The sequence below is a fragment of the Melospiza melodia genome, chromosome 1 (assembly GCF_035770615.1).
Source record: "Melospiza melodia melodia isolate bMelMel2 chromosome 1, bMelMel2.pri, whole genome shotgun sequence".
NCBI classification, from domain to species: domain Eukaryota; kingdom Metazoa; phylum Chordata; class Aves; order Passeriformes; family Passerellidae; genus Melospiza; species Melospiza melodia.
In genome coordinates, this window is record NC_086194.1 from 64924471 (window position 1) to 64943814 (window position 19344).

Sequence of the window (19344 nt, forward strand, 5' to 3'; positions counted from 1 at the left end):
CCGGCGAGAGCGGCAGCTTCGGGAAGGTGAAGAAGCAAGCTGTACAACACTGGGATTGTGTGCGCACCTTGCCAACTGATAGAAAACAGTACCTTTGCACTCTCCTGACTTTTCCAATCACAGGAACATTCGATTGGAAGCTGTTTTGGACAACTTTTCTTTTCTTCCTGCCAAACACTTGGCAGACATCCGTGCAACTTCTAGAACACGATGGGAGATGTTTTCTGTGCTGGCACAGTTTTTCCTAGCCAGACATAGTGGAAAAGCGTTTTGCTAAGATGTAGACTACAAAAGACGAGAAAGACGAAGGTAGGATGCTCTCCGGAGGTAAGAGCCGCTGCCGGGCGTCTTTCGGCAGAAGCCGCGCTAAGGAGAGCACTGTGAGCGGCACAATCGTCTTTGCGCGAAGAAGCCGCTTCTTGGGCTCCGGCAGCCGGCGAGAGCGGCAGCTTCGGGAAGGTGAAGAAGCAAGCTGTACAACACTGGGATTGTGTGCGCACCTTGCCAACTGATAGAAAACAGTACCTTTGCACTCTCCTGACTTTTCCAATCACAGGAACATTCGATTGGAAGCTGTTTTGGACAACTTTTCTTTTCTTCCTGCCAAACACTTGGCAGACATCCGTGCAACTTCTAGAACACGATGGGAGATGTTTTCTGTGCTGGCACAGTTTTTCCTAGCCAGACATAGTGGAAAAGCGTTTTGCTAAGATGTAGACTACAAAAGACGCGAAAGACGAAGGTAGGATGCTCTCCGGAGGTAAGAGCCGCTGCCGGGCGTCTTTCGGCAGAAGCCGCGCTAAGGAGAGCACTGTGAGCGGCACAATCGTCTTTGCGCGAAGAAGCCGCTTCTTGGGCTCCGGCAGCCGGCGAGAGCGGCAGCTTCGGGAAGGTGAAGAAGCAAGCTGTACAACACTGGGATTGTGTGCGCACCTTGCCAACTGATAGAAAACAGTACCTTTGCACTCTCCTGACTTTTCCAATCACAGGAACATTCGATTGGAAGCTGTTTTGGACAACTTTTCTTTTCTTCCTGCCAAACACTTGGCAGACATCCGTGCAACTTCTAGAACACGATGGGAGATGTTTTCTGTGCTGGCACAGTTTTTCCTAGCCAGACATAGTGGAAAAGCGTTTTGCTAAGATGTAGACTACAAAAGACGCGAAAGACGAAGGTAGGATGCTCTCCGGAGGTAAGAGCCGCTGCCGGGCGTCTTTCGGCAGAAGCCGCGCTAAGGAGAGCACTGTGAGCGGCACAATCGTCTTTGCGCGAAGAAGCCGCTTCTTGGGCTCCGGCAGCCGGCGAGAGCGGCAGCTTCGGGAAGGTGAAGAAGCAAGCTGTACAACACTGGGATTGTGTGCGCACCTTGCCAACTGATAGAAAACAGTACCTTTGCACTCTCCTGACTTTTCCAATCACAGGAACATTCGATTGGAAGCTGTTTTGGACAACTTTTCTTTTCTTCCTGCCAAACACTTGGCAGACATCCGTGCAACTTCTAGAACACGATGGGAGATGTTTTCTGTGCTGGCACAGTTTTTCCTAGCCAGACATAGTGGAAAAGCGTTTTGCTAAGATGTAGACTACAAAAGACGCGAAAGACGAAGGTAGGATGCTCTCCGGAGGTAAGAGCCGCTGCCGGGCGTCTTTCGGCAGAAGCCGCGCTAAGGAGAGCACTGTGAGCGGCACAATCGTCTTTGCGCGAAGAAGCCGCTTCTTGGGCTCCGGCAGCCGGCGAGAGCGGCAGCTTCGGGAAGGTGAAGAAGCAAGCTGTACAACACTGGGATTGTGTGCGCACCTTGCCAACTGATAGAAAACAGTACCTTTGCACTCTCCTGACTTTTCCAATCACAGGAACATTCGATTGGAAGCTGTTTTGGACAACTTTTCTTTTCTTCCTGCCAAACACTTGGCAGACATCCGTGCAACTTCTAGAACACGATGGGAGATGTTTTCTGTGCTGGCACAGTTTTTCCTAGCCAGACATAGTGGAAAAGCGTTTTGCTAAGATGTAGACTACAAAAGACGAGAAAGACGAAGGTAGGATGCTCTCCGGAGGTAAGAGCCGCTGCCGGGCGTCTTTCGGCAGAAGCCGCGCTAAGGAGAGCACTGTGAGCGGCACAATCGTCTTTGCGCGAAGAAGCCGCTTCTTGGGCTCCGGCAGCCGGCGAGAGCGGCAGCTTCGGGAAGGTGAAGAAGCAAGCTGTACAACACTGGGATTGTGTGCGCACCTTGCCAACTGATAGAAAACAGTACCTTTGCACTCTCCTGACTTTTCCAATCACAGGAACATTCGATTGGAAGCTGTTTTGGACAACTTTTCTTTTCTTCCTGCCAAACACTTGGCAGACATCCGTGCAACTTCTAGAACACGATGGGAGATGTTTTCTGTGCTGGCACAGTTTTTCCTAGCCAGACATAGTGGAAAAGCGTTTTGCTAAGATGTAGACTACAAAAGACGCGAAAGACGAAGGTAGGATGCTCTCCGGAGGTAAGAGCCGCTGCCGGGCGTCTTTCGGCAGAAGCCGCGCTAAGGAGAGCACTGTGAGCGGCACAATCGTCTTTGCGCGAAGAAGCCGCTTCTTGGGCTCCGGCAGCCGGCGAGAGCGGCAGCTTCGGGAAGGTGAAGAAGCAAGCTGTACAACACTGGGATTGTGTGCGCACCTTGCCAACTGATAGAAAACAGTACCTTTGCACTCTCCTGACTTTTCCAATCACAGGAACATTCGATTGGAAGCTGTTTTGGACAACTTTTCTTTTCTTCCTGCCAAACACTTGGCAGACATCCGTGCAACTTCTAGAACACGATGGGAGATGTTTTCTGTGCTGGCACAGTTTTTCCTAGCCAGACATAGTGGAAAAGCGTTTTGCTAAGATGTAGACGACAAGAGAGGCTAAAGAGTGGATGTTAGCAAATGACACCCATCTTCAAAAAAGGCAATTAAGAGGACTCGCCATAGTACAAACCAGCCAGCCTCTTTTTTATCCCCAGGAAGTTGATGAAGCAGCTCTTCCTGGAAATCCTTGCCAGGCACATGACAGATGACCAAATAATGTAGTTAGCATGATTTTTCAGGGGAATTTCATGCTGAACATCACTTTAAACTCCTCTGATGAATCAACTTGACTGGTAGATGAAGGGAATATTATCTGCCTGGGCTTCAGGGAGGTTTTTGACATACCTCTACATGGCATCACACATACATATGGAAGCAATAGTGCAAAGGGGAGGGAATCAGTGTCTTTTCAGTGATGCTGAGGGAAAAGACAAGAGGCAGTGGGCACACACTGAAATACAGGAGATTGCCTTTGAACATCAGTAAATGTTTCTTTACTGTCAGGGTGACTGAACCACGGCACAGACTGCCCAGAAAGATTGTGGAGCCTGGATCTTTGAAGACATTAAAAGTACACCCAGATAGAATCCTGGGCAAGAGGCTCTAGGTATCCTGGTTTAGGCAGGGGGGTTGGGCCTGGTTAGCCCCACCAACCCCTTCCACTCTCTTTCATTCTGTGCTAGTGAATTCTCTTCAAGATGCATTTCAAAGCACTGGCATGACAAAGTTCTGTGCAGACAGAGATCCAAATGGACATGGCATCTAAGTTCCTTAAGCAGTGTTCAAGAAGAATGTAAAACTCTGGCACAAGTGTCTCTTCCCTAACTGAATCCCTTTCATGGGAAAATTCCCAGCTCTAGAAAGATCTTCTGATACGCATGCTTAAGACTGACACTGGCTGAGCAAATTTCTCCCTATGTATATCTAAGACCAGTTAGGATCTTCACCCAAAGTGCTGTCAACATAGTCACAGAATGCCTATTGTTAAGAAGTGACAGCTTCCATCAGAATGGCAGCTATTGGTCCACAAAATGGATTAATGGATGGGAATTATCTACGTGGGTTAAAAACAAAAATAAAGAGTTGGTCTTTATTTATCAATTTCATGGCAATATTGATAAGGGAAGAAAAAGATCTAAGTCCTTGACTTTCTGGACTCGAGGAAAGATTTTAAAAATTCCTTGTAAAAATGTATGATCACAATCAGACTATTGAAACCATTTTAGTTGGGAACAAAGTTCCAAAATTGTCTAGATAGTGGCAAAGAAGCCAAGAAAATAGGAAAGAAACAAAAAGAGAGCAAAAGAGTCAGCTTCAGTGTACAAGCTCGTTCTAGAAGTAGTCTGCTGGGAAAAGGAACCCCCAGCTAAATTTCCAATGTATTCCTGCGCTTGATTCAGTAACTGGTCAATGTAAAAACCAATCCTTTTGTACAACTTCTTCCAGCAACAAAAACTCCAACAGGTTGACACTACCATCATGCCTGTTCCAGACATATTTAAAAGAGAAATGATGATTTTCTTGAAAACCTACTTACATAAAAGTTGCAAGATGGTGGAGGGATTCCCACATCCTCCTTCCTCCATCTGGCTTGAAAGTATATTTGATAAAATATGCAACAAAGCACATGATTTATAAGGGAGAGTCAAATGGATGATTTGGGAATCGATCTCTTGTTGATAGTAAACTTCATATCCACTCGGTGTGACCTTTTTAAAACAAAATGTGGAGCTGAGGCATGAATCTGCCACAACAATTGTAAAGCAAACATACACACTCCCCTTCATATGCCCCCCCCTCCACACACACCTAGGCACACACAGAGATCAGCATAGCAGATCATGAACACCTTGGAAAAGACTGAAATGCTAAATGCCTCTCTTGATGGGCAAAAGAGCTGGTGCAGTAATTCAAATGCCTGGTACAAAAATTCTGTTTAATATTTAGCTCCTATTTAAAACACAGCTTTTCATTTCATTCTATTTACAGAATATTTTCATTTCATTTGTTTCTTTAAAATTACTTAGTTCTCACCTGTTGTATGTCTAGGAATATTTTCTTCCAAAAATAGAAAAAAATAGATGATATCTTTTCAGCAGAAAACATTGGTTGATACAATTTTAAACCATCATGATATGGAAGAATTCTTCTGTCCCTCTCGAAGGTGGAAGAAGCATTTGGATCACAGATCATCTACAATGAAATACTTGACATGTTTAAGATGCTTTCAATCAATTTTGATCGTCAATTGCTTATTTGTTGTAAACAGTAATTTTTCAGTGAAGGGAAAGTGTGTGTGGTATATCTACATGATATGTTCAAAGGCAGTTCCTACTAATGGCCAGGCTGAATCCCAGTAAATAATGTCCCGAATGATATTTTGCCGCCTTCTTTGGCACTTCATGAAATCTTACCCCGATGAAGTGCTGAAACACAGAGATTTTCTCTTAGAGAGTGTCTCATGTTGTAACCTATCCCATGGATTTTATGCTGTAATTCTTATCTCTTTTAAAATTTACTATCTTCTGTACAGTTTTCATGAAACTTTCTGTTACAGTAGTGAATAGCACAGATAAATGTCATTTTGTACAACTTTGAATTTACCCCAAGAGCTGAGAGAAAACTTGATCCTATACTTCAATCCGAGTTTCTTCTATAGTCCAACTTTGTTTCTCTACCATCAAGCTTCTCCTTTGTTGCTGCTCCAAGCCCCGTCCAAGGTGACCTTGAATACTTTCAGGGATGGGACACCCACAACTTCTCTGGGCAACCTGTTCCAGTGTTCCAGCACTCCCACAGTAAAAAAGGCCTTCCTTTCATCTAATATGTGTAGGAAATCATAAATCTAGGCATAGAAGCTTGGAGTGCAAATTTGAAATTCTTTGGATTTGAAGCACATTTTATATGAATACTGACTTACAGATGACTAAAAGATGTTGATGGGCATTTGAGCTGACAAGTTTTGAAAAAGTGCACGGAAATTAAAATTGAAACCACTAAAATTAAAAACTCCTTGCCATTTTCTTTTTCCTCTCCTATTCAAAATTGCATATGTCAGATATCAGTGCTTCATGCAAACCTCTCAGATGCTCTCAGAGAAAAAGCTTTTCTTTCAGACTAAGTTGCGGTTGACGTAGAACACTAGCAGGAGTGAAAGATTTTCTGGGCATCGGGGCAGCCCGTTCTCCTTGGATTTGTGTGCAGAATGCATTTTATCCAAACTGGAAAATAGATCCCAGCTCTGTTCTATTCATCATCCTTACTTCATCAGGCCAGAAGATTCTGTGAAAAGTAGCCTGTGGACCTTGAAGACAGCGCATGTGAACCAGATGAGAGGTGATAGAGAAGTTGAGGGAGAGAAGAAAGAGCATGAGGCTGAAACCAGAAAGTATTTCTCCACGTGATCATGGAAGATTGCAGGAGCCACTTGGTACTATCAAACCAGCCCAACTTGGCACTTGTGCCACCTTGGGTCTGGGAGCCATGTTGCATATCGTGCATTTTAAGGAGCCAGCTGGCCACACCCAGCCATATGCCCCCAAACACAAACCAAGGCCCTTTTCTCTGGCAAACAAAACTCAGCTGCCCTGCTTCTGGATGGCAGATTGCAGGAACCACTTGGTACTATCAAACCAGCCCAACTTGGCACTGGTGCCACCATGGGTCTGGTCACCATCCTGCCTATTGTAGCTTTTCAGGAGCCAGCCGGTCACTCTCAGCCATAGGCCCCCAAACACAAACCTCGGCCCGTTTCCCTGGCAAACAAAAGTAAGCTGCCCCGCTTCTGCATGGCAGATTGCAGGAGCTACTTAGTACTATCAAATCAGCCCGACTTGGCACAGGTGCCACCTTGGATCTGGGAACCATCCTGTGTATCGTGGATTTTCAGGGGCCAGCCGGCCACTCTCAGCCATATGCCCCCAAAAACAAACCACGGACCTTTCCTCTGGCAAACAAAAATCAGCTGCCCCACTTCTGGATGGCAGATTGCAGGAGCCACTTGGGACTATCACACCAGCACAACATGGCACTGCTGCCACCTTGGATCTGGGAACAATCCTGCGTATCGTACATATTCAGGAACCAGCCGAACACTCCCAGCCACAGGCCCCCAAACACAAACAACGGCCCTTTTCTCTGGCAAACAAAACTCAACTGCCCCTCTTCTGGATGGCAAATTGCAGGACGCACTTGGTACTACAAAAAGAGCCCGACTTGGCAGTGGTGCCACCTTGGCTCTGGGAACCATCCTGCGTATCGAGCATTTTAAGGAGCCAGCCGGCAATTCCCAGCCGTATGCCCCAAAAAGAAACCATGGACCTTTTCTCTGGCAAAAAAAACTCAGCTGTCCCGCTTCTGGATGGCAGATTGCAGGAGTTACTTTGAACCATACAACCAGCCTTACTTGGCACTGGTGCCACCTTGGATCTGGGAACCATCCTGCCTATCGTTGATTTTCAGGGGCCAGCCGGCCACTCTCAGCCATAGGCCCCCAAACACAAACCACAGCCCTTTTCTCTAGCAAACAAAATTCAACTGCCCCGCTTCTGGATGGCAAATTGCAGGAGCCACTGGGTACTACAAAAACAGCCTGACTTGGCACTGGTGCCACCTTGCGTCTGGTTACCATGCGGCGTATCGTGCATTTTAAGGAGCCAGGTGGCCACTCCCAGCCATATGCCCCCAAACACAACCCACGGCCCTTTTCTCTGGCAAACAAAACTCAGCTGCCCCGCTTCTGGATGGCAGATTGCAGGAGACACTTGGTACTATCAAACCAGCCCGACTTGGCACTGGTGCCACCTTGGGTCTGGGAACCATCCTGCGTATTGTGGATTGTCAGGAGACAGCCAACCACTCTCGGCCACAGAGCCCAATCAAAAACAAAGGTCCGTTTCCCTGGCAAAAAAAACTCAGCTGCCCCGCTTCTGGATGGGAGATTGCAGGAGGCACTTGACACTGTCAAACGAGCCCCACTTGGCACTGGTGCCACCTTGGGTCTGGGAACCATGCTGCGTATCGTGGATTTTCAGGAGCCAGCCGGCCACTGCCAGCCACAGGCCCCCAAACACAAACCACAGCCTTTTTCTCTGGCAAACAAAACTCAGCTGCCCCGCTTCTGGATGGCAGATTGCAGGAGCCACTTGGTACTATCAAACCAGCCCGACTTGGCACTGGTGCCACCTTGGGTCTGGGAACCATCCTGCCTATCGTGGATTTTAAGGAGCCAGCCGGCTACTCCCAGCCACAGGCCCCCAACAAAAACCACGGCCCTTTTTTCTCGCAAACAAAACTTAGCTGCCTCACTTCTGGATGGCAGATTGCAGGAGCCACTTGGTGTAATCAAACCAGCCCGACTTGGCACTGGTGCCACCTTGGGTCTGGGAACCATCCTGCGTATCGTGGATTCTAAGGAGCCAGCCGGCCACTCCCAGCCACAGGCCCCCAAACAAAATCAACGGCGCTGTTCCCTGGAAAACAAAACACGCCTGCCAACTTTTTGATGGAGTTTGCAGGAGCCACTTGGTACTATCAAACCAGCCCGACTTGGCACTGGTGCCACCTTGGGTCTGGGAACCATCCTGCGTATCGTGGATTCTAAGGAGCCAGCCGGCCACTCCTAGCCACAGGCCCCCAAACAAAAACCTAGGCCTATTTCTCTGGCAAACAAAAGTAAGCTGCCCTGCTTCTGGATGGCAGATTGCAGGAGACACTTGGTACTATCAAACCAGCCCAACTTGGCACTGGTGCCACCTTGGATCTGGGAACCATGCTCTGTATCGTGGATATTCAGGGGCCAGCCGGCCACTCTCAGCCATATGCCCCCAAAAACAAACCACGGACCTTTTCTCTGGCAAACAAAAATCAGCTGCCCCACTTCTGGATGGCAGATTGCAGGAGCCACTTGGTACTATCACACCAGCACAACATGGCACTGCTGCCACCTTGGATCTGGGAACAATCCTGCGTATCGTACATATTCAGGAACCAGCCGAACACTCCCAGCCACAGGCCCCCAAACACAAACAACGGCCCTTTTCTCTGGCAAACAAAACTCAACTGCCCCTCTTCTGGATGGCAAATTGCAGGACGCACTTGGTACTACAAAAAGAGCCCGACTTGGCAGTGGTGCCACCTTGGCTCTGGGAACCATCCTGCGTATCGAGCATTTTAAGGAGCCAGCCGGCAATTCCCAGCCGTATGCCCCAAAAAGAAACCATGGACCTTTTCTCTGGCAAAAAAAACTCAGCTGTCCCGCTTCTGGATGGCAGATTGCAGGAGTTACTTTGAACCATACAACCAGCCTTACTTGGCACTGGTGCCACCTTGGATCTGGGCACCATCCTGCCTATCGTTGATTTTCAGGGGCCAGCCGGCCACTCTCAGCCATAGGCCCCCAAACACAAACCACAGCCCTTTTCTCTAGCAAAAAAAATTCAACTGCCCCGCTTCTGGATGGCAAATTGCAGGAGCCACTGGGTACTACAAAAACAGCCTGACTTGGCACTGGTGCCACCTTGCGTCTGGTTACCATGCGGCGTATCGTGCATTTTAAGGAGCCAGGTGGCCACTCCCAGCCATATGCCCCCAAACACAACCCACGGCCCTTTTCTCTGGCAAACAAAACTCAGCTGCCCCGCTTCTGGATGGCAGATTGCAGGAGACACTTGGTACTATCAAACCAGCCCGACTTGGCACTGGTGCCACCTTGGGTCTGGGAACCATCCTGCGTATTGTGGATTGTCAGGAGACAGCCAACCACTCTCGGCCACAGAGCCCAATCAAAAACAAAGGTCCGTTTCCCTGGCAAAAAAAACTCAGCTGCCCCGCTTCTGGATGGGAGATTGCAGGAGGCACTTGACACTGTCAAACGAGCCCCACTTGGCACTGGTGCCACCTTGGGTCTGGGAACCATGCTGCGTATCGTGGATTTTCAGGAGCCAGCCGGCCACTGCCAGCCACAGGCCCCCAAACACAAACCACAGCCTTTTTCTCTGGCAAACAAAACTCAGCTGCCCCGCTTCTGGATGGCAGATTGCAGGAGCCACTTGGTACTATCAAACCAGCCCGACTTGGCACTGGTGCCACCTTGGGTCTGGGAACCATCCTGCCTATCGTGGATTTTAAGGAGCCAGCCGGCTACTCCCAGCCACAGGCCCCCAACAAAAACCACGGCCCTTTTTTCTCGCAAACAAAACTTAGCTGCCTCACTTCTGGATGGCAGATTGCAGGAGCCACTTGGTGTAATCAAACCAGCCCGACTTGGCACTGGTGCCACCTTGGGTCTGGGAACCATCCTGCGTATCGTGGATTCTAAGGAGCCAGCCGGCCACTCCCAGCCACAGGCCCCCAAACAAAATCAACGGCGCTGTTCCCTGGAAAACAAAACACGCCTGCCAACTTTTTGATGGAGTTTGCAGGAGCCACTTGGTACTATCAAACCAGCACAACTTGGCACTGGTGCCACCTTGGGTCTGGGAACCATCCTGCGTATCGTGGATTCTAAGGAGCCAGCCGGCCACTCCTAGCCACAGGCCCCCAAACAAAAACCTAGGCCTATTTCTCTGGCAAACAAAAGTAAGCTGCCCTGCTTCTGGATGGCAGATTGCAGGAGACACTTGGTACTATCAAACCAGCCCAACTTGGCACTGGTGCCACCTTGGATCTGGGAACCATGCTCTGTATCGTGGATATTCAGGGGCCAGCCGGCCACTCTCAGCCATATGTCCCCAAACAGAAACCTCGGCCCGTTTCTCTGGCAAACAAAACTCAACTGCCCCTCTTCTGGATGGCAAATTGCAGGAGCCACTTGATACTAAAACCGCAGGCCGACTTGGTAGTGGTGACACCTTGGGCCTGGGAACCATCATGCGTATCGAGCATTTTAAGGAGCCAGCCGGCCACTCCCAGCAATATGCCCCCAAAAACAATCCACGGAATTTTCCTCTGGCAAACAAAAATCAGCTGCCTCGCTTCTGGATGGCAGATTGCAGGAGCCACTTTGCACCATCAAACCAGCCCGACTTGGCACTGGTGCCACATTGGATCTGGGAACCATGCTGCCTAGCGTGGATTTTCAGGAGCCAGCCGGCCACTCTCAGCTATATGCCCCCAAACAAAACCCACGGCCTGTTTCCCTGGCAAACAAAATTAAGCTGCCCCGCTTCTGGATGGCAGATTGCAGGACGCACTTGGTAGTATCAAACCAGCAAAACTTGGCACTGGTGCCACCACTGGTCTGGGAACCATCCTGCGTATCGTGGGTTCAAAGGAGCCAGCCGGTCACTCCCAGCCACAGGCCCCCAAATACAAACAATGTCGCTTTTCCCTGGAAAACAAAACTCGCCTGCCAACTTTTTGATGGCAGATTGCAGGAGCCACTTGGTACTATCAAACCAGCCCAACTTGGCACTGGTGCCACCATGGGTCTGGTAACCATCCTGCCTATTGTAGCTTTCCAGGAGCCAGCCGCTCACTCCCAGCCATAGGTCCCCAGTCACAAACCTCGGCCCGTTTCCCTGGCAAACAAAAGTAAGCTACCCCGCTTCTGGATGGCAGATTGCAGGAGACACTTGGTACTATCAAACCAGCCCAACTTGGCACTGGTGCCACCTTGGGTCTGGGAACCATGCTGCGTAACACAGATTCTAAGGCGCCAGTCAGCCACTACGAGCCACAAGCCCCCAAACACAAACAACGGCGCTATTCTCTGGCAAACAAAACTCAACTGCCCCTCTTCTGGATGGCAAATTGCAGGACGCACTTGGTACTATAAAAACAGCCCGACTTGGCACTGGTGCCCCCTTGGGTCTGGGAACCATCCTGCGTATCGATCTTTTTAATGAGACAGCCGGCCACTCCCAGCCATATGCCCCCAAACACAACCCACGGCCCTTTTCTCTGGCAAACAAAACTCAACTGCACCGCTTCTGGATGGCAGATTGCAGGAGCCACTTGGTACTATCAAACCAGCCCGACTTGGCACTGGTGCCACCTTGGGTCTTGGAACCATCCTGCGTATTGTGGGTTGTCAGGAGCCAGCCGAACACTCTCGGCCACAGACCCCAATTAAAAACAACGGCCCGTTTCACAGGGAAACAAAACTCAGCTGCCCCGCTTCTGGATGGGAGATTGCAGGAGGCACTTGGTGTAATCAAACCAGCCCGACTTGGCACTGGTGCCACCTTGGGTCTGGGAACCATGCTGCGTATCGTGGATTCTAAGGAGCCAGCCGGCCACTCCTAGCCACAGGCCCCCAAACAAAAACCTAGGCCTATTTCTCTGGCAAACAAAAGTAAGCTGCCCTGCTTCTGGATGGCAGATTGCAGGAGACACTTGGTACTATCAAACCAGCCCGACTTGGCACTGGTGCCACCTTGGATCTGGGAACCATGCTCTGTATCGTGGATATTCAGGGGCCAGCCGGCCACTCTCAGCCATATGTCCCCAAACAGAAACCTCGGCCCGTTTCTCTGGCAAACAAAACTCAACTGCCCCTCTTCTGGATGGCAAATTGCAGGATGAACTTGATACTAAAACCGCAGGCCGACTTGGTAGTGGTGACACCTTGGGCCTGGGAACCATCATGCGTATCGAGCATTTTAAGGAGCCAGCCGGCCACTCCCAGCAATATGCCCCCAAAAACAATCCACGGAATTTTCCTCTGGCAAACAAAAATCAGCTGCCTCGCTTCTGGATGGCAGATTGCAGGAGCCACTTTGCACCATCAAACCAGCCCGACTTGGCACTGGTGCCACATTGCATCTGGGAACCATGCTGCCTAGCGTGGATTTTCAGGAGCCAGCCGGCCACTCTCAGCTATATGCCCCCAAACAAAACCCACGGCCCGTTTCCCTGGCAAGCAAAATTAAGCTGCCCCGCTTCTGGATGGCAGATTGCAGGACGCACTTGGTAGTATCAAACCAGCAAAACTTGGCACTGGTGCCACCTTGGGTCTGGGAACCATCCTGCGTATCGTGGGTTCAAAGGAGCCAGCCGGTCACTCCCAGCCACAGGCCCCCAAATACAAACAATGTCGCTTTTCCCTGGAAAACAAAACTCGCCTGCCAACTTTTTGATGGCAGATTGCAGGAGCCACTTGGTACTATCAAACCAGCCCAACTTGGCACTGGTGCCACCATGGGTCTGGTAACCATCCTGCCTATCGTAGCTTTCCAGGAGCCAGCCGGTCACTCCCAGCCATAGGTCCCCAGTCACAAACCTCGGCCCGTTTCCCTGGCAAACAAAAGTAAGCTACCCCGCTTCTGGATGGCAGATTGCAGGAGCCACTTGGTACTATCAAACCAGCCCAACTTGGCACTGGTGCCACCTTGGGTCTGGGAACCATGCTGCGTAACACAGATTCTAAGGCGCCAGTCGGCCACTACGAGCCACAAGCCCCCAAACACAAACAACGGCGCTATTCTCTGGCAAACAAAACTCAACTGCCCCTCTTCTGGATGGCAAATTGCAGGACGCACTTGGTACTATAAAAACAGCCCGACTTGGCACTGGTGCCCTCTTGGGTCTGGGAACCATCCTGCGTATCGAACTTTTTAATGAGACAGCCGGCCACTCCCAGCCATATGCCCCCAAACACAACCCACGGCCCTTTTCTCTGGCAAACAAAACTCAACTGCACCGCTTCTGGATGGCAGATTGCAGGAGCCACTTGGTACTATCAAACCAGCCCAACTTGGCACTGGTGCCACCTTGGGTCTGGGAACCATCCTGCGTATTGTGGGTTGTCAGGAGCCAGCCGAACACTCTCGGCCACAGACCCCAATTAAAAATAACGGCCCGTTTCACAGGCAAACAAAACTCAGCTGCCCCGCTTCTGGATGGGAGATTGCAGGAGCCACTGGGTACTATGAAACCAGCCCTACTTGGCACTGATGCCACCTTGGGTCTGGGAACCATGCTGCGTATCATGGATTTTCAGGAGCCAGCCGGCCACTGCCAGCCACAGGCCCCGAAACACAAAAAAGAGCCTTTTTCTATGGCAAACAAAATTCAGCTGCCCCGCTTCTGGATGGCAGATTGCAGGAACCACTTGGTACTAACAAACCAGCCCGACTTGGCACTGATGCCACCTTGGGTCTGGGAACCATCCTGCGTATCGTGGATTCTAAGGAGCCAGCTGGCCACTCCCAGCCACAGGCCCCAAAACACACACAACGGTGCTTTTCCCTGGAAAACAAAACTCGCCTGCCAAACTTTTGATGGCAGATTGCAGGAGCCACTTGGTATTATCAAACCAGCCCAACTTGGCACTGGTGCCACCATGGGTCTGGTCACCATCCTGCCTATCGTAGCTTTTCAGGAGCCAGCCAGCCACCCCCAGCCAGAGGCCCCCAGACAAATATTTCGGCCCGTTTCCCTGGCAAACAAAAGTAAGCTGCCCCGCTTCTGGATGGCAGATTGCAGGAGCCACTTGGTACCATCAAACCAGCCCAACTTGGCACTGGTGCCAACTCAGGTCTGGGAACCATCCTGCGTATCGTGGGTTCTAAGGAGCCAGCTGGCCACTCCCAGCCACAGGCACCCAAACACAAACAACGGCGCTTTTCCCTGGAAAACAAAACTCGCCTGCCAACTTTTTGATGGCAGATTGCAGGAGCCACTTGGTACTATCAAACCAGCCCAACTTGGAGCTGGTGCCACCATGGGTCTGGTCACCATCCTGCCTATCGTAGCTTTTCAGGAGCCAGCCGGTCACTCCCAGCCATAGGCCCCCAGACACAAACCTCGGCCCGTTTCCCTGGCAAACAAAAGTAAGCTGCCCCGCTTCTGCATGGCAGATTGCAGGAGCTACTTAGTACTATCAAACCAGCCCGACTTGGCACTGGTGACACCTGTGGTCTGGGAACCATCCTGCCTATCGTGGATTTTCAGGGGCCAGCCGGCCACTCTCAGCCATATGCCCCAAAAACAAACCACGGCCCTTTTCTCTGGCAAACAAAACTCAACTGCCCCTCTTCTGGATGGCAAATTTTAGGACGCACTTTGTACTACGAAAACCGCCCGACGTGGCACTGGTGCCACCTTGTGTCAGGGAACCATCCTGCATATCGAGCTTTTTAAGGAGCCAGCCGGCCACGCCCAGCTATATACCCACAAAAACAAACCACGGACCATTTCTCTTGGAAACAAAAATCCGCTGCCCCGCGTCTGGATGGCAGATTGCAGGAGCCACTTTGCACCATCAAACCAGCCCGACTTGGCACTGGTGCCACCTTGGGTCTGGGAACAATCCTGCATATCGTGGATTCTAAGGAGCCAGCCGGCCACTCCCTGCCACAGGCCCCCAAACACAAACAACGGCGCTTTTCCCTGGAAAACAAAACTCGCCTGCCAACTTTTTGATGGCAGATTGCAGGAGCCACATGGTACTATCAAACCAGCCCAACTTGGCACTGGTGCCACCTCTGGTCTGGGAACCATCCTGCCTATCGTAGCTTTTCAGGAGCCAGCCGGTCACTCCCAGCCATAGACACCCAGACACAAACCTCGGCCCGTTTCCCTGGAAAACAAAAGTAAGTTACCCCGCTTCTGGATGGCAGATTGCAGGAGCCACTTGGTACTATCAAATCAGCCCAACTTGGCACTGGTGCCACCATGGGTCTGGTAAACATCCTGCCTATCGTAGCTTTTCAGGAGCCAGCCGGTCACTCCCTGCCATAGGCCCCCGGACACAAACCTCGGCCCGTTTCCCTGGCAAACAAAAGTAAGCTGCCCCGCTTTTGGATGGCAGATTGCAGGATGCACTTGGTACTTACAAACCAGCCCGACTTGGCCCTGGTGCCACCTTGGCTCTGGGAACCATGCTGCGTAACGTAGATTCTACGAGGACAGGCGGCCACTCCCAGCCACAGGCCTCTAAACAAAAACAACGGCGCTTTTCCCTGGAAAACAAAACTCGCCTGCCAACTTCTTGATGGCAGATTGCAGGAGCCACTTGGTACTATCAAACCAGCCCAACTTGGCACTGGTGCCACCATGGGTCTGGTCACCATCCTGCCTATCGTAGCTTTTCAGGAGCCAGCCGCTCACTCCCAGCCATAGGCCCCCAGACAAATACCTCGGCACGTTTCCCTGGCAAACAAAAGTAGGCTGCCCCGCTTCTGGATGGCAAATTGCAGGACGCACTTGGTACTACGGAAACAGCCCGACTTGGCACTGATGCCACCTTGGGTCAGGGAACAATCCTGTGTATAGAGCTTTTTAAGGAGCCAGCCGGCCACGTCCAGTCATATACCCCCAAAAAAAAAACCACGGAACTTTTCTCCAGCAAACAAAAATCCGCTGCCCCGCGTCTGGATGGCAGATTGCAGGAGCTATTTAGTATTATCAAACCAGCCCGACTTGGCACTGGTGGCACCATGAGTCTGGTAACCATCCTGCCTATCGTAGCTTTTCAGTAGTCAGCCGGTCACTCCCAGCCATAGGCCCCCAGACAAATACCTCGGCCCGTTTCCCTGGGAAACAAAAGTAAGCTGTCCCGCTTCTGGATGGCAGATTGCAGGAGCCACTTGGTACTATCAAACCAGCCCAACTTGTTCCCAGACCCAAGGTGGCACCAGTGCCAAGTGGGGCTGGTTTGATGGTGCAACGTGGCTCCTGCAATCTGCCATCCAAAAGCGGGGCAGCTTACTTTTGTTTGCCAGGGAAACGGGCCGAGGTTTGTGTCTGGGGGTCTATGGCTGGGAGTGACCGGCTGGCTCCTGAAAATCTACGATAGGCAGGATGGTTCCCAGACCAGAGGTGGCACCAGTGCCAAGTTGGGCTGGTTTGATAGTACCAAGTGGCTCCTGCAATCTGCCATCAAAAAGTTGGCAGGCGAGTTTTGTTTTCCAGGGAAAAGCGCCGTAGATTTTGTTTGGGGGCCTGTGGCTCAGAGTGGCCGGGTGGCTGCTTAGAATCCACGATACGCAGGATGGTTCCCAGACCCAAGGTGGCACCAGTGCCAAGTCGGGCTGGTTTGACACAACCAAGTGGCTCCTGCAATCTGCCATCCAGAATCGGGGCAGCTTAATTTTGTTTACCAGGGAAACGGTCCGAGGTTTGTGTCTGGGGGCCTATGGCTGGGAGTGACCGGCTGGCTCCTGAAATGCTACAATAGGCAGGATGGTTCCCAGACCCAGAGTGGCACCAGTGCCAAGTTGGGATGATTTGATAGTACCAAGTGGCTCCTGCAATCTGCCATCAAAATTTGGCAGGCGAATTTTGTTTTCCAGGGAAAAGCGCCGTTGTTTGTGTTTGGGGGCCTGTGGCTGGGAGTGGCCGGCTGGCTCCTTAGAATCCACGATATGCAGGATTGTTCCCAGACCCAAGGTGGCACCAGTGCCAAGTCGGGCTGGTTTGATGGTGCAAAGTGGCTCGTGCAATATGCCATACAGACGCGGGGCAGCGGATTTTTGTTTCCAAGAGAAATGGTCCGTGGTTTGTTTTTGGGGGTTTATGGCTGGGCGTGGCCGGCTGGCTCCTTAAAAAGCTCGATATGCAGGATGGTTCCCTGACACAAGGTGGCACCAGTGCCACGTCGGGCGGTTTTCGTAGTACAAAGTGCGTCCTAAAATTTGCCATCCAGAAGAGGGGCAGTTGAGTTTTGTTTGCCAGAGAAAAGGGCCGTGGTTTGTTTTTGGGGGCATATGGCTGAGAGTGGCCGGCTGGCTCCTGAAAAGCTACGATAGGCAGGATGTTTACCAGACCCATGGTGGCACCAGTGCCAAGTTGGGCTGATTTGATAGTACCAAGTGGCTCCTGCAATCTGCCATCCAGAATCGGGGTAGCTTACTTTTGTTTGCCAGGGAAACGGGCCGAGGTTTGTGTCTGGGGGTCTATGGTTGGGAGTGGCCGGCTGGCTCCTTAGAAACCACGATACGCAGCATGGTTCCCAGACAAGAGGTGCCACCAGTGCCAAGTTGGGCTGGTTTGATACTACCAAGTGGTTCCTGCAATCTGCCATCCAGAAGCGGGGCAGCTTACTTTTGTTTGCCAGGGAAACGGATCGTTGTTTGTGTTTGGGGGCCTATGGCTGGGACTGACCGGCTGGCTCCATAAAATCCACGATACGCAGGATGGTTCCCAGACCAGAGGTGGCACCAGTGCCAAGTCGGGCTGGTTTGATAGTACCAAGTGGCTCCTGCAATCTGCCATCCAGAAGCGGGGCAGCTTACTTTTGTTTGCCAGGGAAACGGGCCGAGGTTTGTGTCTCGGGGCCTATGGCAGGCAGTGACCGGCTGGCTCCTGAAAAGCTACGATAGGCAGGATGGTGACCAGACCCATGGTGGCACCAGTGCCAAGTTGGGCTGGTTTGATAGTACCAAGTTGCTCCTGCAATCTGCCATCAAAAAGTTGGCAGGCGAGTTTTGTTTTCCAGGGAAAAGCGCCGTTGTTTGTGTTTGGGGGCCTGTGGTTGGGAGTGGCCGGCTGGCTCCTTAGAAACCACGATACGCAGGATGGTTCCCAGACCAGAGGTGGCACCAGTGCCAAGTCGGGCTGGTTTGATAGTACCAAGTGGCTCCTGCAATCTGCCATCCAGAAGCAGGGCAGCTTACTTTTGTTTGCCACGGAAACGGGCCGTTGTTTGTGTTTGGGGGCCTGTGGCTGGGAGTGGCCGACTGGCTCCTTAGAATCCACGATACGCAGGATGGTTCCCAGACCAGAGGTGGCACCAGTGCCAAGTCGGGCTGGTTTGATAGTACCAAGTGGCTCCTGCAATCTGCCATCCAGAAGCGGGGCAGCTTAATTTTCTTTGCCAGGGAAACGGGCCGAGCTTTGTGTCTGGGGGCCTATGGCTGGGAGTGACCGGCTGGCTCCTGAAAAGTTACGATAGGCAGGATGGTGACCAGACCCATGGTGGCACCAGTGCCAAGTTGGGCTGATTTGATAGTACCAAGTGGCTCCTGCAATCTGCCATCAAAGCGTTGGTAGGCGAGTTTTGTTTTCCCGGGAAAAGCGCCGTTGTTTGTGTTTGGGGGCCTGTGGCTGTGAGTGGCCGGCTGGCTCCTTAGAATCCACGATACGCAGGATGGTTCCCAGACTTGTCGTGGCACCAGTGCCAAGTCCGGCTGGTTTGATAGTACCAAGTGCGTCCTGCAATCTGCCATCCAGAAGCGGGGCAGCTTACTTTTGTTTGCCAGGGAAACGGGCCGAGGTTTTTGTCTGGGGGCCTATGGCTGGGAGTGACCGGCTGGCTCCTGAAAAGCTACGATAGGCAGGATGGTGACCAGACCCATGGTGGCAGCAGTGCCAAGTTGGGCTGGTTTGATAGTACCAAGTGGCTCCTGCAATCTGCCATCAAAAAGTTGGCAGGCGAGTTTTGTTTTCCAGGGAAAAGCGCCGTTGTTTGTGTTTGGGTGCCTGTGGTGGGAGTGGCCGGCTGGCTCTTTAGAATCCACGATACGCAGGATGGTTCCCAGACCAGTGGTGGCACCAGTGCCAAGTCGGGCGGGTTTGATAGTAACAAGTGCGTCCTACAATCTGCCATCCAGAAGCGGGGCA